We start from the raw sequence: 25,699 nt of genomic DNA, 5'->3' as shown, positions 1-25,699 counted from the left end.
CCATACAGGAAAATATAGAAAGCCTCATCCTCCATGAGTGGGGCCTTCCAGAGAAAGGATTAAACGTCCCATCAGAACTCAAGAACCGTTTTCCCCTAGAGGGAGACTGTTCTCTTTTTGAAATGCCCAAGGTTGATGTCCAGGTATCAAGGGTAACCAAAAAAACGGCCCTGCCCTTTGAAGATTCCTCCCAGCTGAAAGATCCCATGGATCGCAAAACTGAGAGTTTATTGAGAAAATCTTGGGACACCTCAACTAACCTACTGAGATCCAACGTGGCCTCAACATGTGTAGCCAGATCCTTGTTCCTCTGGCTTTGTACATTGGAGAATCACCTGGTACAGGGTACACCCAGAGAAGAGATTCTTAATTCTCTCCCTCTGCTCCAGAAGGCAACTGGATTCCTCGCGGATGCTTCCGCGGAATCAGTACGGGTTGCCGCTAAATCAGCGGTTCTCACTAATTCCGCTAGAAGAGCTTTGTGGCATAAATCCTGGGGAGGTGATATTACCTCAAAGTCTAAAGGTACCGTCACACTAAACGATATCGCTAGCGATCCGTGACGTTGCAGCGTCCTGGCTAGTGATATCGTTTAGTTTGACAGGCAGCAGCGATCAGGATCCTGCTGTGATGTCGCTGGTCGCTGAATAAAGTCCAGAACTTTATTTGGTCGTCCGATCGCTGTGTATCGTTGTGTTTGACACCAAAAGCAACGATACCAGCGATGTTTTACACTGGTAACCAGGGTAAACATCGGGTTACCAAGCGCAGGGCCGCGCTTAGTAACCCGATGTTTACCCTGGTTACCAGCGTAAAAGTAAAAAAAACAAACAGTACATACTCACCCAGCGTCATACCTCCCCCAGCGTCTGCTTCCTGACACTGACTGAGCGCCGGCACTAAAGTGAAAGTGAAAGCCGCTGTGCTGTTAGGGCCGGAGCTCAGTCAGTGTCAGGAAGCAGACGCTGGGGGAGGTATCACGCTGGGTGAGTATGTAGTGTTTGTTTTTTTTACTTTTACGCTGGTAACCAGGGTAAACATCGGGTTACTAAGCGCGGCCCTGCGCTTAGCAACCCGATGTTTACCCTGGTTACCCGGGGACCTCGGCATCGTTGGTCGCTGGAGAGCGGTCTGTGTGACAGCTCTCCAGCGATCAAACAGCGACGCTGCAGCGATGGGCATCGCTGTCGCTATCGCTGCAGCGTCGCTTAGTGTGACGGTACCCTAAGCTTTGCGGTATACCTTTCCAGGGTCATTATGTATTTGGGTCGGTCCTGGATGAAATCTTGGACAAAGCTTCAGATAAGAAGAAGGTCCTTCCGGAACAAAAGAACCCTAAAAAGCGGTTTTTTTCGTCCCCCCCCCCCCCCCGTGACCAAACCCCCCAGCAAAATTACAGGGGTAAGGGCAAATCAGGACGATGGAGTTACCCCAAGGGAGGAAAAGCCAGAAACATCCTGGTCCCCCAACCCACTCAGACCTCTGAAAAGCAATGAAATGACTGCTCTCCGGTCGGAGGTTGACTCTCGGGATTCCTCTCCCAGTGGCAGTTGATCACCACAAATCAGTGGGTCCTGCGTACCATACGGGAAAGCCTAAGATTGGAGTTCGAGAGCCCTCCTCCTCATCGTCTGACTATCACTTCTCTACAATCCCCAGGACTTCGGGAAATTTTGATGCCAGATATCTTAAACCTGCTTCGAGCCAAGGTGATTTCCCATGTACCACATCGGGAAATAGGAGAGGGTCACTACTCCCACCTCTTCTTGGTGAAAAAACCCTCCGGGAAACACCGCATCTTTATAAACCTGAAACCTCTAAATCCGGTAATAAAATACCGAAGGTTCAAAATGGAATCGATCAGATCAGCAATCCCGCTGATCGGTCAGGACTGGGTGATGGCGACGCTGGACCTGAGGGACGCATATTATCATGTGCCGATACACCCAGACCACAAGATTCCTCAGGTTCGCGATTTCCCAAAACAAACGGATCGACCATTACCAATTCAATGTTCTTCCGTTCGGAGTCTCGTCTGCTCCACGAGTCTTCTCCAAGATCATGACAGAAGCGGTAATCTTTATTCGTCAACAGGGGTCTGTATCTTTCCATACCTGGACGATTTTTTTTATCATCGCCCCATCCGCTTCACGTATCAATCAGGATGTGACAAGGGTCCTCGACATCCTAGGATCGCTCGGGTGGATCCCGAATCTGGAGAAATCAGACCTCCAGCCTTCTCCACAGAAGAAATTCCTAGGAATCCTTCTGGATTCGGAGAAGAGAATGTCCTTTCTACCCAAGGACCGTCAGACCGATCTTGTCCGCAGGATCTCCAGGTTCAGAAATCAAAAAACCCCGACTCTAAGAGACTCTATGTCAATCCTGGGTTCATTGGCATCTTGCATTCAAGCAGTCTCCTGGGCCCAGACCCATACGAGAATACTTCAATCACACATCCTGACTTACTCAAGAAGACATCAGATGGCCTTAACCAGGAAGATTCCCCTTCCCTCTCGTGTGAGATCCTCTCTGTCATGGTGGCTGAACTCCCAAAATCTACACCGAGGAGTCAGCTGGGATCAGCTTCCTCTCAGAGTACTCACAACAGATGCAAGTCAGAGAGGTTGGGGTGCCGTGACAGAAGGCTTCCACTTCCAGGGGTTGTGGGCCCCAGATACAAGACACAGTTCCTCAAACCTGAGGGAACTGAAAGCAGTGGAGGAGGCGCTGAAAGCCGCATCTGTCATCATCCAAGGTCACCATGTTCGGGTGATGTCCGACAATATGACCACCGTGGCATATCTCCGACACCAAGGGGGCACAGGACACTCGAGCCTGAAGTTAACTGCTGGAAGGATTTTTTCCTGGGCAGAAAATCACCTTATGTCAATTTCTGCAGTACACATAAGGGGATTAGACAATTCCCAGGCGGATTATCTCAGCAGGAGGGACTTCCATCCAGGGGAGTGGTCTCTGAACCAGGATGTATTCCTAACCCTAGTCCAGAGGTGGGGAACTCCCGATGTGGACCTGTTTGCCAACATTCAGAACACAAAATCGAACACCTTTTTCTCCCTGACCCCCTCAAACGAGGCACTAGGACTGGACTCTTTCTCCCACCCCTGGGAGTTTACCCTGGCATATGCCTTTCCACCAATACCATTGCTACCCAGGACATTGCAGAAGATCCGGACGGATCAAGTCGCAACGATTTTGGTAGCCCCATTGTGGCCAGGAAGGAGCTGATTCAGCGCACTGACAAGCATGTGTCTAGAAGGCCCGATTCTGCTTCCACAGAGACGCGACCTTCTTCAACAGGGTCCCCTGACCCATCCAGACCTACACAAACTAAAGCTGACAGCCTGGTTACTGAAGCTGAGAGCCAGAGGACTCTCGCAGGCAGTAATAGAGACCCTACAGAAAAGTAGGAAACGATAACGAACGCCATTTATGGCAAGATATGGAAAAAATTTTCATCATGGTGTGCCCCGAACAGACCAGATCCTTTTAACCCAAATATTGCTCAGATTCTTCAATTCCTACAGAAGGGCTTAGAGCTGGGGCTTTCACCTAGTACCCTAAAGGTTCAGGTGTCAGCTCTTGGTGCTTTCTTTGACCGGGATCTAGCAAGTTATCGATGGGTCAAACGATTCATATCATCGGCAACCAGAATCCGTCCGAGACTCCAGATCCATACCTCACCTTGGGACTTAAACTTGGTGCTAAAAGGTCTGACCGGGGACCCCTTTGAACCCCTTTCAGCATCTAACTTAAAGATCTTAACCCTGAAAACGGTCTTCCTGGTAGCTATCACTACTGCCAGGCGTATAGGAGAATTACAGGCCTTATCAATCCAGGAACCATTCCTGACCATAACTACGGATAGTATAATCCTCAAATTAGACCCCTCCTTTACACCTAAGGTAGCTTCAAACTTTCACAGAAATCAGGACATCATATTACCTTCTTTCTGTCCAAATCCCTCTAATCCAAAAGAAAAGGTCTTTCACACCCTGGATGTCCGCAGGGTGGTCCTGTTCTACCTCCAGCAAACGGAAGATTGGAGGTTGGATCAAAACCTGTTCATCCAGTGGTCAGGGCGTAATAAGGGCAAGAAGGCAGCCAAAAGCACAATCGCTAATTGGATTAAGCAGGCCATTAGCCTAGCATACTCTTCTCAGAAGCTCTCACCTCCAGCTTCACTGAAAGCCCACTCTACACGCTCAGTCTCAACTTCCTGGGCAGAAAGGGGAAGTGCATCAGCAGAGCAGATATGCAGAGCCGCCACCTGGTCGTCAATCCATACATTCACCAGGCACTATAGGCTCAACTTCAACAGGGATCTAACATTCGGCAGACGTGTTCTGCAGGCGGTTGTCCCTCCCTAAAGAAATTAGCGGTTGGTATCACTCCGATACTGCTGTCGTGGAAGGTGACTGGAGAAAATAGAATTAGTTCTTACCGGTAATTCGGTTTCTAGGAACCTTCCACGACAGCACTAATTTCCCTCCCTATCTGATTTATTAATTTTATGATTCCTGCACTTAAGTGGTAACTATACATGCTACGGTGTCCAGAAAAAACACTGGTGGTTGCAGGAAGGGGAGGGGTATTTAACCTCTTTGTTTCCTGTCCCCTATTAGGGCGGGGAGACATCCTCCGATACTGCTGTCGTGGAAGGTTCCTAGAAACCGAATTACCTGTAAGAACTAATTCTATTTTCTATTGGTTCATTTTGATCACTGTGATAGACCCTATCACAGTGATCAAAATAAATAAGACAGCCGACCAAACCGCTCTTTATCACCCCCTTAATTAGATAAAAATAATAATAAAAAAATTTCCTTTGGGTTTACAGCTAGGGTTAGGGTTGGGGCTAGGGTTAGGGTTGGGGCTAGGATTAGGCTTAGGTTTGTGTTGGGGTTAGGGTTGTCATGTTGGGGTTAGGGTTGTGGTTAGGGTTATGGTTAGGGTAGGTATTAGGGTTAGGGGTGTGTTAGAGATAGGATTGGGGTTAGGGCTGTGTTATGGTTGGAGTTACAATTGTAGGGTTTCCACTGTTTAGGTATATCAGGGGTCTCCAAACACAACATGGCGCCCGTCATTGATTCCAGCCAATTTTGCGTTCAAAAGTCAAACGGTGCTCCCTCCCTTCTGAGCCCTGCCATACGCCCAAACAGTGGCTTTCCCTCACATACGTGATATCGGCGTACTCAGGAGAAATTGCACAGCAAATTTTTTGGTCCATTTTCTCCTGATACCCTTGTGAAACGAAAAAAGTTTGGTTCCAAAGTAAATGTTTTTGTAAAAAAAAAAAAGTAAAAGGTTCATTTTTTCCTACCACATTGCTTTAGTTCTCCTGAAGCACCTGAAGGGTTTTTAAACTTCTTGAATGTGGTTTTGCGCACCTTGAGGGGTGCAGTTTTACAATGGTGTCACTTTTGGGTATTTTCTGTTATATTGACCCCCCCAAACTCAGTTCAAATGTGAGGTCTTCCCTAAAAAAAATAGTTTTGTACATTTTGTTGTAAAAATGAGAAATCGCTGGTCAGCTTTTAACTCTTATAATGTCCTAAGAAAAAAAAAATTGTTTCCAAAATTGTGCTGATGTAAAGTTGACTTGTTGGAAATGTAATGTATTAACTATTTTGTGTGACACCACTCTTCGATTTAAGGGTAAAACAATTAAAAGTTTGAAAATTGCTAAATTTTCAAAATTTTGGCCAAATTTCCATTTTTTTATCCATAAATAAACGCAAGTCATATCAAAGACCTTTTACCACTAATATGAAGTGGAATATGTCACAAAAAGCATTCTCCTAATCAGTGGGATCTGTTGAAGCATTCCAGAGCTACAACGCCTGGCAAAATTTGTGGAATCACCGGCATTGGAGGATGTTCATTCAGTTGTTTAATTTTGTAGTAATAAAGCAGATCACAGACATGGCACAAAACTAAAGTAATTTCAAATGGCAACTTTCTGGTTTTAAGAAACACTAAAAGAAATCAATAACAAAAAATGTGGTAGTCAGTGTTACAACCGCCACTCTCCTGCGGCGCGGTTCTCACCTCTCCAGCGTTGCGCCTGTTACAACCGCCACTCTCCTGCGTTCTCATTCCACCTCTGCTGCGTCCCGGTTTGCACGCTCCTCTGCCTTCCCGGCACTTCCGGTCGCCAGGTCCTCGGCTGGTGTCCTGTCTCAATGCAGGCGCTCTAGCTTCCCTCCTGGACGCAGGTACAGCCTCTCGGCCACCGCCCCCTGAGGTCATGGGGTCTCTCTCATCCTATCCTGTTCTTGCTCCTGCTACAAAAGGCTGCTTCACCTGTTCCTCTGTGCCTGATTGTCATTAGCTTTTGCTTGTGCGTCTGGCCCCTTCCGCTACTGTGCTGTGTACCTACTCCGTTTGGTTCCTCGTCTAGTCTCACCATTGCCCTCCTTTCCCTTCCAGTACCCGCTCCTTCCTTCCCTTGTCTTTGTTCCTTTGTTTCTTTCCATCAGTCTCCCTGCTCCGGTTTCCAGCCTTTCAAAACACCTTCAGCCTTGTTCTCCTCCAGCCTCTCCCGTCTTCCTTCCTGGAGCCGTCCCTCTTGGTACTCCACCGTGGGTAAGAGACCTCTGGGCTTGCTCCTAAACGATCCCTGTATAGGGGTTGGTTTCCTATCTAGGTCCGCTCGCCCAGGGGTAGTTCCCCCACGGTCCAGAGGGTCCACTCTTGTTTCGTTCCTGCTCGTAATAGTACAATCAGGCCATGGACCCCGCAGGTACCGCTTTTTCGGCCCAGAAGGAACTGGCCCATTTACGTGACAACCAGCAGCGTATCATGGCTTTTATGAAAACTATGGAGTCACGCTTATCCGCTCTGCAAGCTGCTGATCCCGTAAATGCCGCTCAGCTTACTAGCCTCCAACAGGAGCTCTCGCAGCAGCGAGATACTCAGTCCCGCATGCTTAGCTACATGGCGTCGATTGATGACCGCCTCTTTAATTTACAGTCCGCTCCCACTGCCTCTGCTCAGAATGACTCCAGTCCTTCGGGCACCCCTCATCCCCCTCCTCGTCTGGGAAAACCTCCTAGGTACGGTGGCGACCCTAAGCTCTGCAGAGGGTTCTTGAACCAATGCCGCCTCCATTTTGAGCTTCTGCCCCAGCAGTACCCATCCGATCGAGCCAAAGTGGCATTTATTGTATCTCATTTGGAAGGAGAGGCCCTAGCTTGGATTAATCCTTTGTGGGAACGTGATGATCCCGTTGTTTCCCACTTAGAGAATTTTCTCGAGACCTTTCGCAAGGTCTTTGACGAACCCGGACGTTTGGCCTCTACCACGGAGTCCCTCTTTAATTTACGCCAGGGACCCTTATCCGTCGGACAATATGCCATACGTTTTCGTACTTTGGCTTCAGAGCTTGGGTGGAACAATGAGGCTCTAGTGGGTGCCTTCTGGCGGGGTTTGTCCAGCCGAATTAAAGATGAGCTTGCCGGGCGTGACACTCCGACCACTCTAGAGGATCTTATCTCCCTCGCCACTCGGATTGATCTCCGCTTCCAAGAGCGGTCTCGTGAGTCCGCAAGAGAGAAGAGACCTAATTCCTCTGCTTCCACCTTTCGCCAGCCTAGTAGTCCTCGTGCTCCCGTCTCTCCCTCTTCTACCCCTCCTGCTTCTGAACCCATGCAAGTAGATCGAGTAAAGATGGCAGAGCAGCGCCGTAAGGAGAGACGTACCCAGGGTCTCTGTTTTTACTGTGGTAGTGCCGCTCATTTGCTTCGCAGTTGTCCTGATAGGCCGGAAAACTCCTCCGCCTAGGGCAGGTAAGAGAGGCCTCCCTAGGTGATCCTGTTTCCTCTCTACCTTTGACTCTTTCAGTTTTACTTGTTTCCAACCAGGATCGGTTCTCCGAGGTCGCGTATGTGGATTCGGGCGCGGCAGGCAATTTTATCAGTCTTGAGGCGGTTCGGAGGCTTCGCATCCCAGTAATCTCGTTGGACTTCCCTCGCCTGGTTGCATCGGTGGACGGAAGACCGCTACAGGAGACTATTTCGTTAGTCACTGAAGAAGTCGAGCTACAGATCGGCGCTCTTCATCAAGAGAAAATTGCCTTTTATGTTTTACCAAGTCTTTCCCACGCCTTTTTGCTTGGTCTTCCGTGGCTCAGACTTCATGAGCCCACTCTCAATTGGCGGTCCGGAGATGTTCTACGATGGGGTCCTTCTTGCCATGATCGATGTCTTCGGTCGGTGCGTCCTGTGCTCCTTACTCAATCCACTAGTGTTCCGGTTGGTTTACCTTCACCCTATTGGTCGTATGCTGATGTCTTCGACAAGAAAGAAGCAGAGAGTCTCCCGCCACATCGCTCCTACGACTGTCCGATTGATCTCCTCCCTGGCTGCTCTCCTCCAAGAGGAAGAATTTACCCTCTCTCTGCTGTAGAAACTAAGTCCATGTCCGAGTATATTCAAGAAAATCTTACAAAAGGATTTATCCGAAAGTCTTCCTCCCCTGCAGGAGCAGGTTTTTTCTTTGTAAAGAAAAAAGATGGTTCTCTACGACCTTGTATAGACTATCGTGGGCTAAACAACATCACAGTCAAGAATAGGTATCCTCTGCCTCTGATACCCGAGCTCTTTGACCGCCTTCGAGGAGCCCGCATCTTTACTAAACTTGACTTGCGTGGAGCTTACAATTTAGTCCGAATCCGCTCCGGCGACGAGTGGAAAACCGCCTTTAACACTCGGGATGGACACTACGAGTACTTGGTCATGCCTTTCGGCCTGTGTAACGCTCCCGCGGTTTTTCAGGAATTCGTTAACGATATCTTCCGAGACCTCCTCTACATATGTGTAGTGGTTTATTTGGATGACATTCTTGTATTTTCTCCAGACCTTCCATCTCATCGAAGGAGTGTGCGCAAAGTTCTGCAACGTCTGCGAGATAACCGCCTGTATGCTAAGTACGAGAAATGCGTCTTCGAGCAAACTTCCTTGCCTTTTCTTGGATACATCGTTTCGGATTCTGGTCTCAAGATGGATCCCGAGAAGGTGAATGCCATTCTCAACTGGCCACAACCCTGCGGAGTAAAAGCCATCCAACGCTTTATTGGTTTCGCTAACTACTACCGGCAATTCATTCCGCATTTCTCTTCAATCATCAGACCTCTTTCTGCTCTCACTCGAAAAAAACTCCAGCTCCAAGAAGTGGTCACCAGAAGCTGAAAAGTCTTTTCTGTTGCTTAAAAAATCTTTTTCTTCCGCTCCAGTTTTGCATCACCCGGAGGTAAACAAGCCCTTCGTCCTGGAAGTAGACGCCTCTTCTTCAGGTGCTGGAGCTGTGCTCTCTCAGAGGACTTCCGAAGGTCAAATGGTTCCCTGCGGTTTCTTCTCTAAGGTCTTTTCGACTTCAGAACGGAACTATACTATAGGAGATCGAGAGTTGTTAGCCATCAAGTTGGCCTTGGAGGAATGGAGATATCTTCTTGAAGGATCTGTACATCCGTTCGTAATCTATTCCGATCATAAGAACCTTGCTTATCTGCAAACTGCGCAAAGATTAAACCCCCGACAAGCCAGATGGTCCCTGTTTTTCGCCCGTTTCGAGTTTGAGCTGCGCTTCCGGCCTGGCTGTAAGAACATTAGAGCGGATGCTCTGTCAAGGTCTTTTCAGCCACCTGATACTGAGGAGGAACCTTCATACATCATAGATCCTTCTAAGGTCTTAACTGTTGCTCCTGTACAGTTGATTCACCCCCCACCGGGAAAAACCTTAGTCTCGGAAGCAGACACAAGAAAAGTGTTAACTTGGGGTCATTCTTCTAAACTGGCGGGGCATGCTGGTTCCAAAAAGACTTTTCTCCTTATCTCTCGGTACTACTGGTGGCCTACTCTGCGTCAAGACGTCAAAGAATTTGTCGCTTCTTGTCCCTCGTGTGCCAGAAACAAGGTGCCAAGACAACTACCATTTGGAAATCTGCTTCCTCTTCCTGTGCCATCAGCACCTTGGCTACACATTGCCATGGATTTCATTACCGACTTACCCACCTCTTCCGGATGTACAGTCATACTTGTTGTGGTGGACAGATTTTCGAAGATGGCTCACTTTATTCCGCTGCCCGGTTTACCCTCTGCTCCTGACTTGGCGGACATTTTCATCCTGAACATCTTTAAACTACATGGTCTACCACTACACATTGTGTCTGACAGAGGTGTACAATTTACTTCCCGTTTCTGGAGAGCTATGTGCAAACTTCTAGGAGTGACTCTGGACTTTTCTTCCGCGTATCACCCTCAGACTAACGGTCAAGTTGAACGGACCAATCAGACTCTAGCCGCCTATCTACGACATTTCACTAATGCTCATCATAACGACTGGGTAAACCTTCTTCCTTGGGCTGAGTTTGCCTACAATAACCATTCCAGCGAAGCCTCTGCGAGAACTCCCTTCTTCATTGTATTCGGACAACATCCTGGTGTGCCTCTACCAGTTTCCTCTACCTCCGGTGTTCCGGCAGCCGATTCTCTGGTCTGCGAGTTTTCCACTATCTGGAATGAAGTCAAGGAAACGCTCGACAAAGCATCTTTAAGAATGAAAAGGCAAGCAGACAAAAGGCGTTTAGATCCACCTTCTTTTCTACCAGGTGACAAGGTCTGGCTCTCCTCAAGGTACATCAGACTCAAGATTCCGTCCTACAAACTTGGGCCACGTTTTATAGGTCCTTTCGAGATTCTGCGTCGAGTCAACGAAGTCACTTACAAGCTGAAATTGCCTGCCTCGCTCCGTATACCCAATACTTTTCATGTCTCTCTTCTCAAACCCACTGTCTTTAACCGCTTTCATGCCTCATCTCGCACGTCCCCTCTACCAGTTAGCTCTGACAACGTCTTTGAGGTAAAGGATATTTTGGCTGTTAAAAAGGTTCGGGGTAAAGAGTTTTTTCTGGTGGATTGGAAGGGGTTTGGTCCAGAGGAGAGGTCCTGGGAGCCCTTGGAGAACATTGATGCCCCCCGTATTCTTAATAAATTCCTTGCTACTCTTCGTAAAGGGGGGTGTAAGAAGGGGGGTACTGTTACAACCGCCACTCTCCTGCGGCGCGGTTCTCACCTCTCCAGCGTTGCGCCTGTTACAACCGCCACTCTCCTGCGTTCTCATTCCACCTCTGCTGCGTCCCGGTTTGCACGCTCCTCTGCCTTCCCGGCACTTCCGGTCGCCAGGTCCTCGGCTGGTGTCCTGTCTCAATGCAGGCGCTCTAGCTTCCCTCCTGGACGCAGGTACAGCCTCTCGGCCACCGCCCCCTGAGGTCATGGGGTCTCTCTCATCCTATCCTGTTCTTGCTCCTGCTACAAAAGGCTGCTTCACCTGTTCCTCTGTGCCTGATTGTCATTAGCTTTTGCTTGTGCGTCTGGCCCCTTCCGCTACTGTGCTGTGTACCTACTCCGTTTGGTTCCTCGTCTAGTCTCACCATTGCCCTCCTTTCCCTTCCAGTACCCGCTCCTTCCTTCCCTTGTCTTTGTTCCTTTGTTTCTTTCCATCAGTCTCCCTGCTCCGGTTTCCAGCCTTTCAAAACACCTTCAGCCTTGTTCTCCTCCAGCCTCTCCCGTCTTCCTTCCTGGAGCCGTCCCTCTTGGTACTCCACCGTGGGTAAGAGACCTCTGGGCTTGCTCCTAAACGATCCCTGTATAGGGGTTGGTTTCCTATCTAGGTCCGCTCGCCCAGGGGTAGTTCCCCCACGGTCCAGAGGGTCCACTCTTGTTTCGTTCCTGCTCGTAATAGTCAGTAATGGTTACTTTTTTTAACCAAGCATAGGGAAAAAATTATGGGATCACCATGTAAATTTTCATACCCAAAAGTAACACCTGCATCAAATTAGATCTGCTCGTTAGTCTGCATCTAAAAATGAGTGATCACACCTTGGAGAGCTGTTGTACCAAGTGGACTGACATGAATCATGGCTCCAACAGGAGAGATGTCAATTGAAACAAAGGAAAGGATTATCAGACTCTTAAAAGAGGGTAAATCATCACGCAATGTTGCAAAATATGTTGTTTGTTTACAGTCAGCTGTGTCTAAAATCTGGACCAAATACAAACAACATGGGAAGGTTGTTAAAGGCAAACATACTGGTAGACCTAGGAAAACATCAAAGCTTCAAGACCGGAAACTTAAAGCAATATGTCTCCAAAACTGGAAATGCACAACAAAACAAATGAGGAACGAATGGGTGGAAACTGGAGTCAACGTCTGTGACCGAACTGTAAGAAACCTAAAGGAAATGGGATTTACATACAGAAAAGCTAAACGAAAGCCACCGTTAACACCTAAACAGAAAAAAACAAGGTTACAATGGGCTAAGGAAAAGCAATCAATGACCGTGGATGACTGGATGAAAGTCATATTCAGTGATGAATCGCGAATCTGCATTGGGCAAGGTGATTATGCTGGAACTTTTGTTTTGTGCTGTTCCAATGAGATTTATAAAGATGACTGCCTGAAGAGAACATGCAAATTTCCACAGTTATTGATGATATGGGGCTGCATGTCAGGTACTGGGGAGATGGCTGTCATTACATCTTCAATAAATGCACAAGTTTTTGTTGATATTTTGGACACTTTTCTTATCCCATCAATCGAAAGGATGCTTGGGAATGATGAAATCATTTTTCAAGATGATAATGTATCCTGCCATAGAGCAAAAACTGTGAAATCATTCATTGAAAAAAAGACACATAAGGTCAATGTCATGGCCTGCAAATAGTCTGAATCTCAATCCAATTGAAAATCTTTGGTGGAAGTTGAACAAAATGGTCCATGACAAGGCTCCAACCTGCAAAGCTGATCTGGCAACGGCAATCAGAGAAAGTTGGAGCCAGATTAATGAAGAGTACTGTGTGACACTCATTAAGTCCCATGCCTCAGAGACTGCAAGCTGTTATAAAAGCCAGAGGTGGTGCACTGAGGAGGTGGTGATGGCGAACTCAGTCGAGGGGTTCAAGAGAGGCCTGGATGTCTTCCTGGAGCAGAACAATATTGTATCATACAATTATTAGGTTCTGTAGAAGGACGTAGATCTGGGGATTTATTATGAAGGAATATAGGCTGAACTGGATGGACAAATGTCTTTTTTCGGCCTTACTAACTATGTTACTATGTGCAACAAAGTACTAGTGATGTTTTGGAGTGTTTTTTTGTTTGTTTGTTTTTCATGATTCCATAATTTTTTCCTCAGAATTGAGTGATTCCATAATTTTTTCCCTATGCTTGGTTAAAAAAAGTAACCATTACTGATTCCCACATTTTTTTTCTTGATTTCTTTTAGGCTAAGTTCACACGTTGCAGAATTGCTGCGGAAATTTCCGCGGCAATTCTGCGCCTCCTGCCGCGGGTATATCGCATGCAGAATTAGCATGCATATACCCGCAGAAAACTAGCGTTTTGCAAGCATAATTAGCTTGCAGAATGCTAGAGTTTTCCAAGCGAACTGTAGCATCGCTTGGAAAACTGATTGACAGGTTGGTCACACTTGTCAAACATAGTGTTTGACTTGTCAAACATAGTGTTTGACAAGTGTGACCAACTTTTTACTATAGATGCTGCCTATGCAGCATCAATAGTAAAAGATAGAATGTTTAAAAATAATAAAAAAAAAAAATAAAAAATGGTTATACTCACCTGCAGACCTCAGCGGTTTCCGTTCCTATAGCTGGTGTGCGGTGAAGGGCCTGTGATGACGTCGCGGCTTGTGATTGGTCGCGAGCGGTCACATGAGCGCTCTCGCGACCAATCACAAGACCGCGACGTCCTCACAGGTCCTTCACCGCACAGCAGCTATAGGAACCGAAGAGGCAGCGTGCAGCGGAGAGGCCAGAAGACTGCGGGGGACATCGAAGGTGAGTATATGACTATTTTTTATTTTAATTTTAATTTTTTACCAATTATATGGTGCCCAGTCCGTGGAGGAGAGTCTCATCTCCTCCACCCTGGGTACCAACCGCACATGATCTGCTTGCTTCCCGCATGGTGTGCACAGCCCCGTGCGGGAAGTAAGCAGATCAATGCACTCCTCTGGGTGCAGAATCACCGCGATTCCGCAATTTTAATGAACATGCTGCGTTTTTTTCTGGAATGCGATTCCGCTCAGGAAAAAAATGCAGCATGTGCACAAAAAATGCGGAATGCATTCTATTACATAGGATGCTTAATCTTAGCGTTTTTTTCGCGGTTTTATAGCGTTTTTATAGCGAAAAACCGTGAAAAAAACGCAAAAAATATGCTACGTGTGCACACAGCCTTAGTGTTTCTTAAAGCCAGAAAGTTGCCATTTGAAATGACTTTAGTTTTGTGCCATGTCTGTGATCTGCTTTTTTTTCTACCAAATTAAACAACTGAATGAACATCCTCCAAGGTCTGTGATTCCATAATTTTTGTCAGGGGTTGTATAACGTCGTAAAGTGACAGTGGTCAAAATTGTAAAAATTTGGCTTGGTCATTAAGTACAAAATTGGCTCAGTCACTAAGGGGTTTAAAATATTTTTAAACTTTTGTTGTGACTTTTTACTTGTTTTAGTCGTCCCACAGGATTTGAACCTGCCATTGTTTGATCACTTTTACAATATACTGCAATGCTTCAGGAGCGTTTAAAAGGGAATCTGCCACCAGAAGCCACTGGCAAACTGTTAATATGGTTATTTTGTAATTTCATCAACCCCTTTACTGATGCAATCTGTTGCTTTCTGGCTGAAAACCATGGGCAGCATGTATCAGACAATTGTGGTCAGTCTGCAGTATATTCTCGCAAGCAAGAGAATCTATTATGCTCTGTTAGAGTTTGAGCCAAGTTTCATCTTCGTGTGATCCGATTCTCTTGCGTGAGAGAATCACAGCAGAGGAGTTGAGAAGACGGAGAACTTAATTTCTCCATGGTCTCTGTCCGCGTACATCAGACTACATTCGGATAAAATCCGAATGCAGTGCTATGTTTCACACACACCCATAAACGTGAATGGGTGCTCATGGTGTGACTGTAGGATGCACTTTTAGCATGCTGCGATTTTTTTTATCATGCCGAATCTGCATGAGAAATAAATTGCAGATCTGCACTGTCCCACTGTAATGCTGTAGATAAGCCCCCGATGTATCCTGAAAGATGAGAAAAAGAGGTTAGATTATACTCACCCAGGGGCGGTCAGGGTCCGAAGGGCGTCGCGGTCCGGTCCGGGGCCTCCCATCTTCTTACGATGACGTCTGCTTCTTGTCTTCACGCTGCGGCTCCTGCGCAGGAGTACTTTGTCTGCTCTGTTGAGGGCAGAGCAAAGAACTGCAGTGCGCAGGTGCTGGGCCTCTCTGACCTTTCCCGGCGCTTGCGCACTGCAGTACTTTGCTCTCAACAGGGCAGACAAAGTACGCCTGCGCCGGAGCCGCAGCGTGAATACAAGAAGAGGACGTCATTGTAAGAAGATAGGAGGCCCCGGACCGGATCGCGATGCCCATCGGACCTGGACCGCAGCGGGACCGCCCCTGGGTGAGTATAATCTAACCTCTTTTTCTCATCTTTCAGGATACATCGGGGGCTTATCTACAGCATTCCAGAATGCTGTATATAAGCCCCTGATGCTGGTGGGCTTAACTCACCTTCGATTTTGGGGGTGACAGGTTCCCTTTAATGAAGTCACTAAAATAAAATGCAGTACAATATATAGAAAGTCTGAATTTGTTAACTAAGTTGGTCAAGCTAGCAAATAACAATAATGTAGAGTCCAGTGCGTGCAGGGTTAAAAAAGTACATGAACTGAAGAGACTCAGCTAGAAGCAGCAATTGCTACAGCAATATTAAAGTGTGCTGACAGATCCTCTTTTCAAAGTTTTTTTTTTACCATCTAGTAAAGTAACAACTTATTGCTAGTTTGTGCCATCACTTTATTATCAGTGGAGGCCCAATTGACATCTCTCGACCAGCACTGCACTTGCTAACTACAGACCTGTCTCTAAGGCCTCGTTCACACATCAGTTTTTTAGAATCAGTCACAATCCGTCAAAGTGTTGAAAAGACGGATCCTGTGCAGATTGTAAAACAACTGATGCACTGGATCCGTTTGTTGACAAATCCTTCGAAGCAGATGCTGCCGGAATTTAAAGGAACAAAATTTGAGATAGAGAGAGAGAGAGAGAGAGAGAGAGAGAGCGAGAGAGAGAGAGAACCTGCGTCCATAGGCTTCCATTATAGCCATGATGGACAGCGCAGGATCCGTCGCTGTCTGATTTTTCGACGTACACAAAAAATGTTACTATGTCCATTGTCTCCGGGCGACGGACACAGAATTTACGACGGATCCATCAAACGGAAGGCCATCCGTCACAATCTGTCACTAATACAAGTCTATGGGAAAAAAACGGATCCAGCAGCAACATTTTCTGGATCGTTTTTTTTTTCACAAAACGACGGATTTTGACGGAAACAAAAAGACTGAAGTGTGAAAGAGGCCTAATCCCTCTGATCCGCTATCTCTCAGATAATTGTCTTCTTGACCTTTTACAATCTGGTTTCCGCTCCTTACACTCTACTGAAATTGCCTTTACTAAATGATGATCTACTTACAGCTAAATCTAATGTTCACCACTCTCTGCTTATTCTCCTGGATCTCTATGCAGCACTGAATTTGCAGAAAAGGCAAAACAAAAATTGGAACAGGACCCTCAGTTTACACAGAACATTATGTTCGGTGATGAGGCAAATTTTTTGGGTGGGCCATTTATATGGATACACCTAAATAACATGGGAATGGTGACAGTTTTCTTGCGTGGGGTGTCTTGCATTGAAATCTGCTACAATGACCCGGGTACTGCGCTCACCAGACATCAACACAATTTCTATCCGCTCCTCAAGTGTTAACTTTATTCTTTCATGAGTTATTTAAAAGTTTCTCTTTGTTTACAGCCATTGACATGTCGCAGAGGTTATGTTAAAATCAAGCACACCATTGTTTTTCTTGTGAAACTCTCAAGAAGCTTGGTGTGTCACGTGACCCTCTTCCCATTGGAAAAAAGAAAGTTGTATCCCAAATGGCTGACTTCAAAATGGCCGCCATGGTCACCACTAGTGATGAGCGAAATGTACTCATTGCTCGGGTTTTCCAGAGCACGCTCGGGTGACCTCCGAGTATTTGACTGCTCGGAGATTTAGTTTTCATTGCGGCAGCTGAATGATTTACAGCTACTAGCCAGGCTGAGTACATGTGGGGGTTGCCTGGTTGCTAGGGAATCCCCACATGTAATCAAGCAGGCTAGTAGCTGTAAATCATTCAGCTGCCATGATGAAAACTAAATCTCCAAGCAGTCATAAATACTCGGAGACCACCCAAGCGTGCACGGGAAAACCCGAGCAACGAGTACACTCGCTCATCACTAGTCACCACCCATCTTGAAAAGTTTTCCCCCTCCCATATACTAATGTGCCACAAACAAGAAGTTGATATCAGCAGCCATTCCCATTTTATTTAAGTGTATCCATATACATGGCCCACCCTGTACTTGCATTAACAGTAAGCGCAGCTTCAGTAGTTGAAGTGTCATATTCTTCAGTAATGGCTCTTTTAACTCTTTGATAAATATTCTGCTTTTTCAGTTGATTCACTCTGGCTTTACAGACTCTGCAGTCAGCCTTTAGGTGCTCTGATTTCTTGCAGACAAAACACTTTCCTTCAAATAACTTTTATTTTTGGGTAGAACTTTGGTTTTTGAAACTGATTCTGCTGCTTACTCTTTCTATATTTCGCTTATGTGCCTCTACAAGGTTCCCTCTGACGTGCTTCCATGTAAACTCCTAATCTGGGTGCACATCTAGTGCAGTTACAAGTGTGTCATAGCTTTCTGGTAGACCACTTAGTAGTAGTGCAGGGACATGGAAATCCTTTAGATCTTCCACAATGCTCCACAGGCACTCAACAATTTCTATATTATTTGTTATGCAATCATGCATATCTGGGCCCTTATTTAGCTTAGAGTGATACAGCTTTCTCATTAAATAGAACATATTGCTGAGATTTATCCTTTCATGCACTTTCTGCACCTGTTACCACATTTCTTTTGCAGTTTCACATTGGGCATATATGTAAATATGTTCATCTATACTGAGGGAGATGGATCCAAAAGCACAAAGCACTTTTCTCAGTCTTCTGGTAGTTGGTCAGGTCTAGACTCCTCCTATGTATTTTCACGTACCTTCTCTTATCAGCAGCATCTTTACCTTGAATTTGCAGGATTGGTAGTTCTGGTTAGTCAGATTTGGCACTGTGAACTTTACAGAGTTGCGGCTGACATCCACCTTTGCTTTTTTTTTCGTCTTTGTACACTGTTGTTCTCTCGCCTTTGGGCTGTTTTCTGGGTCTTTGGGTGTCTGGGCCCATAACCTGTTGGCAGCAGATTAATCTCTGTACTGTCCAGCCGTTCAACTGTGAATATATATTTATTCAGTAAGAAAGATCACGCAGCTTATAGCTGGTATTTCTTATAAAGGTTTAGTGAATTATGGCAAAAAATAATGCACATAAGTGAACTAATTTAAGTTATATTCTAAGGGAAGGGGGGAACAGACGAAAAGGTATGTTGAATTAAAATACAACTTTTATTGTATAATTATACAAATTATTGATAAAATGGTTACTGTAGTATCATATGTACACTATGTTCCAAATTATTATGCAAATTACATTTTTATCAGATTTTCCTAAATGGTCGGTGCAAATGACAGTCAGTCTAATAAAAGTCATCACCCGTTAGATTATACATCGAATTTTATTGAAGAAACCTCCCAATGATAACAGTATAATCTCCAAAATGATTAAAAACTCAAAATGCACTGTTCCAAATTATTATGCACAGTAGAATTTCTAAACATTTGATATGTTTTAAAGAACTGAAAATGCTCATTTGTGGAATTTGCAGCATTAGGAGGTCACATTCACTGAACAAAAAAGCTACTTAACGCCAAAACATCCCAACAGGCCAAGTTACATGTTATCATAGGACCCCTTCTTTGATATCACCCTCACAATTCTTGCATCCATTGAACTTGTGAGTTTTTGGAGAGTTTCTGCTTCTATTTCTTTGCATGAAGTCAGAATAGCCTCACAGAGCTGCTGTTTTGATGTGAACTGCCTCCCACCATCATAGATCTTTTGCTTGATGATCCTCTAAAGGTTCTGTAAAGGGCTGAGGTCAGGGGAAGATGGTGGCCACACCATGAGTTTATCTCCTTTTATGCCCATAGCAGCCAATGACTCAGAGGTATTCTTTACAGCATGAGATGGTGCATTGTCAGCATGAAGATGATTTTGCTCCTGAAGACACGTTTCTGCATTTTATACCATGGAAGAAAGTTGTCATTCAGAAACTTTATATACTTTGCAGAGGTCATTTTCACACCTTCAGGAACCTTAAAGGGCCTTACCAGCTGTTTCCCATGATTCCGGCCCAAAACATGACTCCTCCACCTCCTCGCTGATGTTGCAGCCTTGTTGGGACATGGTGGCCATCCACCAACCATCCACTACTCCATCCATCTGGACCATCCAGGGATGCTCAACACTTATCAGTAAACAAGACTGTTTGGAAATTAGTCTTCATGTATGTGTGGGCCCAATGCAACCATTTCTGCTTGTGAACACTGTTTAAGGGTGGCCGAATAGTAGGTTTATGCACCACAGCAAGCCTTTGAAGGATCCTACACCTTGAGGTTCAAGGGACTCCAGAGGAACCAGCAGCTTCAAATATCTGTTTGCTGCTTTGTAATGGCTTTTTAGCAGCTGCTCTCTTAATCCGATGAACTTGCCTGGCAGAAATCTTCCTCATTATGCCTTTATCAGCACAAACACATTTGTGCTCAGGTACAGCCACAAATCTCTTAACAGTACGATGATCACGCTTATGTTTTTGGAAAATTTCTAATGTTTTCATCCCTTCACCAAGGCATTGCGCTATTTGATGCTTTTCAGCAGCAGAGAGATCCTTTTTCTTTCCCATGTTACTTGAAAACTGTGACCTGCTTAATAATGTGGAACATCATTTTTACGTAGTTTTCCTTTAATTAGAATCACCTGGAAAACCAATTATCACATGTGTTTAAGATTGATTTCAGTGATCCATTCACTGAGCCCTGAGACACAATACCATCCACGAGTTTATTTGAAAAACAAAACAATTAAATCTTTGACACTCAAATCCAATTTGCATAATAATTTGGAACACAGTGTATACACGGCTACATAACGCACCTTATTAAAAAATGGAGATCTCAGTATGATAATACAGAGGACAATAAATTGATTGTACCAAGAGCAAACTAAATCACAATTTGCTAAAGCAGGTGGTGACAAATTCATGTATGGTTAGAGTAAATAGGATAATATTAAATTAGCTAAACAGTAAAGGTTCATAAATGACCATAATGAACTGAATTCAAATTAACAAAAGAAATGTCAAAGTGTTGCAGGCAGCCTGTCACCTGAAATATTGCGCTTAACCTACAGGTATGCTGTAAATCTGCAGGTTAAGAGCATTACTATACTGCCCGGCACCTGCACGCAGTCGAATTTAGCGAGGAGAAATGAGTCTTTATTCTCCCAGCCATCATTCGGTATTCAGTCTTAAGGGCAGCGCTGGTTCAGTTACCGCTGAGCATAGAAAGTGGCCCCCGGCCCTGAATGTAACTGGCTCTACATTGCGGCTCAGCTGTCAGTCAGGGCCGGGGGCACAGTTACAGCTGCCGCTCTGTATACTCAGCCTGACTGAATCTGTGGCGTCCCCCGCCCCTATGACTGAATACTGAATGCTGGCTGATAGAATAAAGATTAATTTCTCCCCGCTGCATTCGGCTGCGTGCAGGCGCCAGACACCATCATAACGCTGTTAACCTGTAGATTAACCGCATATCTGCAGGTTAACAGCGATATCAATTGCAGCATGCAGGGTATTAGGTGAGAACGGTGATGGCACTGCTCCTGGCAGTGATTGTCAGGTGTTAGCTGTGAGAATCACTTAACACCTGGCGTCAATCGCATGTGCACCGCTTCTGTGCGCGCAAAATCACCTTGATGTATCCGTACGTCCAAGGTCAATAAGTACTTTAAGGGGTTAATAAGTAGCCTTTAAAAGCTATATTTTAAGTCCATATACAGTTTCCTCTCTTCGCCCTCCCTTTATTACATGGGATTTCTTATAGCTTAGGATCTTAGCATCTTGTCTGTCAGCTTGCAAAGTGAAAGTAAAATGTGCTCCAGGTACACACATAGTGGGCAGGAACTTCCTGTTTGTTTGTTTTTTTTTGTTTGTTTGTTTTTTTAACTGTGCTTTACTGACAGTATAACACTATTGCAAGGGACTGAAACTCATTCACTATTAAATAGTAGTGAGCATTATTCCAATACATTGCCATCTCTATGCTGATGACATCCAATTATACACATTGTCTCCTGACATCACCCCTTCATTACTACAAACTACCAATGATTGTCTTTCCTCTGTTTTTAACATCATGTCCTCCCTCTGTCTAAAACAGAATCTGTCAAATACTGAACTCCTTGTGTTTCCTCCTTCCACTAACCTACCTATTTCCGATATTGCTTTTTCCGTGTGTGATTCTACAATTACTTCCCAGCAACATGCCTGCGGTCTTGGGGTTATATTTGATTCAAATCTTTCATTTACCCCCTACATCTGATCACCTGCTTGCTCATGTTACCTACACTTCAAAAACATCTCTAGAATTTGACGTTTTTCTTACCTTTCAGTCTGCAAAAACTGTTACTGTCGCTCTCATTCAGTCTTGTCTGGACTATTGCAACTTTCTATTAATCGGTCTCCCTCTTACTAAACTCTCCAGTCTCGCCTGAATACAGCAGCCAGTATCCTATTTCTTTCCAACCACTACACCAATACCTCTACCCTGTGCCAGTCATTGCACTGGTTGCCCATTCGCAACAGACTTCAATATAAACTCATCGCTCTCACCCACAAAGCTCTCCACTATTCAGCACCACCCTACATCTTTTGCCTCGTCTCAGTCTAAGACACTACCCGTGCCCTCTATTCTGCTAATGACTTAATAATAACATCCTCTATAGTCCGAGCCTCCCATTCTCGTCTCCCAAGACTTCTCGCGTGCTGCACTAATTCTTTGGAATGCACAACCCAGGTATATTCAGTTAATTTCCAATACCCACAGTTTTAAGCATGCGCTAAAAACACATTTCTTTAGAGTGGCCTACCTCCTCACCTCCTTTATCTAACTATCCCCGTTTTGCCCATAAAATTTTTTCTTCAAAATCAGGAAACTCATAGCATCTGTTCACACACCTTCCATGCACTTAATAGCTTTCTGTGTCTGTACACATTCTGGCTGGTGACCATCGGTTCATGCAGCATTATATGAATACCCCATTTATCATAGTGATGGCCGGACCGTACAGTACAAGCACTTTTAGCATTCTCCTTTTGTGTCCCCCCTATTTCCTCCAAGATTGTAAGCTTGCAAGCAGCGTTGTCCTCATTTTGGTATCTGTTGAGTTATGTGTTCTTTAATGTTTTTATTGCCTGTAAAGTGCTGCAGAATATGTTGGAGCTATAGAAATCAAAATTGTAAATGGAGGGGTTACCGTGCTGTTTTGCATCTTCCCTTGTTTTTCTCTGCACTGTTGTGCAGGGAGCTGCAGTGTCCTGCCCAGTGAGTGGTCTGCAAGGAAAGTTTTGAAGTGCTAAATCAGCAATTTGTGGTTCCTTCTTTGAAGACCATTAAAGTCGTAAGCGGCTTGCAGGGGCTCAACCCGTCTTACACTAGAAAGTGAGACGATTAAGAAAACTTTGTTTACCCCACCCCTTCCGACATTGGCAGTTACTATAGACCAGGGGTGGGGAACCTCAGGCCCCAGGGCCATTTATGGCCCTCGATCACTTTTTATCAGGCCCCCGAGCAGATTCTCAGTGACTGCATTCTTGGGCAGGGAGTTTTATTTTGATTGCAACCAGCTCATTAATTTCTTCTTGCTCTGTTAGCAGATACTTGCAGTTATTGGGGTTCACAGAAGAAAACCCGAAAGTGTACCCTCTGGGTCGCGGCTCCAGAGCCCCCGAGGGTGAGTGGACCAGGTGGAACCACCCCCTATACAGGGAGTGTTAGAGGCAGGCCCAAGGGGGATGAAACCACAATGGCTGGAGCCATAGGGATGACTAAGGGCTATTCAGGAACAGAGGGGACCGAGGTGAGGACGAAGAAAATATGAGCAGAGAGATTACGGGAACTGAGGAATATGGGAGGCAAGCAGAACCAGAAGGACCAGAGACCGGAAGCGGCTCAATGCTGCAAGAGAGAGAACAAGTTAATAGTAAAATGTAAGGAGACAAGGTTAGGAGAACACAGGGACACACGGAATACAGGAATGGGGGGCTGCTGAAGACACAGAACTGACAGGTGTAGCTGGGAAGGAAGGCAGGCAGACAAGGAGAAGACTCCAGACAAGCAGGGGCAGCAGAGACACAGAACTAACAGACACGGAAGACAGGGAAGTCAGGAAGACCTGCTATGGAGAGGCACGGGAAGGCGGACTGGGCAGAGTCAGGAAGAAGTGACACTGGGCCTGAGGACCAGGAAGAACGCCGGCAAGGATGCTAGTGCCACCGCGATAGATAAACAGGTGTCTTAGCTCTGTAGACGCTGAGCAGAAATACCTACCGTTATGATGAGGCGGAGCCACTGGGTCAAGACCTCCCAGGGAACCCAGCGGCGGAGGAAGCGCGACCGCGCAGTGCCGAACCGCTGTTGCGCCGCGATCCTGAGAAATCGGGCTGGTAGTGGCGAGGGACCATGTCGGGAACGCGCCGAGGGCTGGAGACAGACGGGCAAGGACCCGAGGCCGTGACAGCAGTGTTCACTACTGAACAGCGAAGGTCATGCAATGAAAGATTGTCCTGAAACCAGTGCCACACTCATGATGCACTGTGTGGGTGGAGTTTGTTCAGCCCCCGAAAGATGGTATAAATATCCAAATGGCCCTTGGCAGGAAAAAAATTCCCCACCCCTGCTATAGACTATTGGGGACAAATAACCTCGAAGTTATTAAAAATCCCCATCAACGATGTGTCTTTGAAAGCTCTTGAGCAGCATATCCCTTACATTGGTCTGCATAACTGGATCAATGCTGGGGTTGAAACTCTTCAGAACTTGATGGATGGTGCTCTGAACCTCCTCCCCTTTGACCAAGTGTCCTCAAAACATCCAGATATGATGCCAATTTTATCAGTATTTGCAAATCAGGCATCTCATCCATACATCACCAGAGTTGTTTTTTTTTTTTTTTTTTTAAGACTCCCTTGGACCACAGGACTAATGGGTATATTCTAAGACTGGAGTCGGGATCTAGGGAGATTTCCATCCTATACAGTGTTTTTAATACACCAGCTGTTGATGCTAAATTACCATATATGATTCGGTGGCAAGGGGAGCTAGGCATATCCCTTAACCTGGAGACATGGAGGGAGGGTTTAAAAGAGGTGCAAAGAGTATAATCCTGCCTATATCACCTTGAACAGTTAAAAAAGTGCACTTAAGGTGGTACCAATGTCTGGCGCAGTTAGCTCATTTTGGTCCTAACCAATCTCAGGTGTGTTGGAGAGGTTGTGGGCAAAGGGAGACACTGGGTCATATGTGGTGGTCATGTCCGGTTATAGCTCAATTTTGTGTAGGTATTGGTGATCTAATACGAGAGGTCCTTGGGGTGCAGTTGGTTTTGGAGTCCAATATGGGAGTCTTACATATCGGCATAGTTAAAGTACCCCAGGTGCTTAGAGGCTCTTTCTCACATATTTTGATTGCAGCCAGGTTAGCTCTGGCGGCTAGGTGGAGGGGGACGAGTTTGCCATCCATAAAAGAGGTAATTGAGAAAGTTAATATACATTGCCAATATGAATTGGCATTGGCTCCTTCCATCTCAGCCAAAAAGAGAATTCCGGGTATGTGGGATCCATGCCTGGATAGCCAGAGGTCAGCCCTTTTTCACTGAAGATGTAAAACCTTATTTGGCCATATCAAACTTACATTATTGGAATTATGCCATCATGCCTTAACCCGGGAGTTCCTGTGATGTCACTGTGGGATGGTGAAGAAGTCATGTTTTAATGAGTATACGTAGAATGTGTACAGGTACCTATTGTACTTTGTTATTGTATGTGTTTATGTTTTTTTTTTGTTTTTTTTACCCTTTGTGTGTTTAAAAATTTCTAGTGCGCAGGTGCCAGGCCTGTCTGACCTTTCCTGGCACCTGCGCACTGCAGTACTTTGCTCTGCCCTCAACAGGGCAGACAAATTATGCCTGCGCTGGAGCCGCAGCCTCAATGCTGTAGATAAGCCCCTGATACAGGTGGGCTTAGCTCATCTTCGATTTTGGGGGTGACAGGTTCCCTTTAAAGGAAACCTGACAGTTGATACATGCTGCCTGTGGATCGGGAAGCATGTATCAGACGCTATAGACTAGTTGAAAAGGTGAGTCCCTGACTGCTTCTCCGTGACCACTTTCTTGGAGTGACAGGTCTCTCCATATGCATGCGCACAGGGAGAGACCTGTCCCTCAAGGGGAGCAGGCGGGCGGCTTTTAAAGGTTGCTTTTCTCTGAAACGCTGCAGTCAAACATACCAGGCTGAAGTCATGCAGCCAGTGTCTAATACATGC

General features: G+C 45.7%; 1 protein-coding gene across 1 annotated transcript in view; it reads left to right on the top strand.

The window, feature by feature from the left end:
* The window catches only part of TBC1D19 (TBC1 domain family member 19), a 314,406-nt gene that overhangs the window by 65,334 nt on the left and 223,373 nt on the right, over positions 1 to 25,699 (top strand). The gene's annotated exons all lie outside the window — the stretch shown is intronic.

Source organism: Ranitomeya variabilis, chromosome 1, assembly GCF_051348905.1.
Source record: "Ranitomeya variabilis isolate aRanVar5 chromosome 1, aRanVar5.hap1, whole genome shotgun sequence".
Taxonomy (NCBI): Eukaryota; Metazoa; Chordata; class Amphibia; order Anura; family Dendrobatidae; genus Ranitomeya; species Ranitomeya variabilis.
The sequence above is the reverse complement of the archived record's forward strand: the minus strand, read 5'-3'. Positions and strand labels throughout refer to the sequence as shown.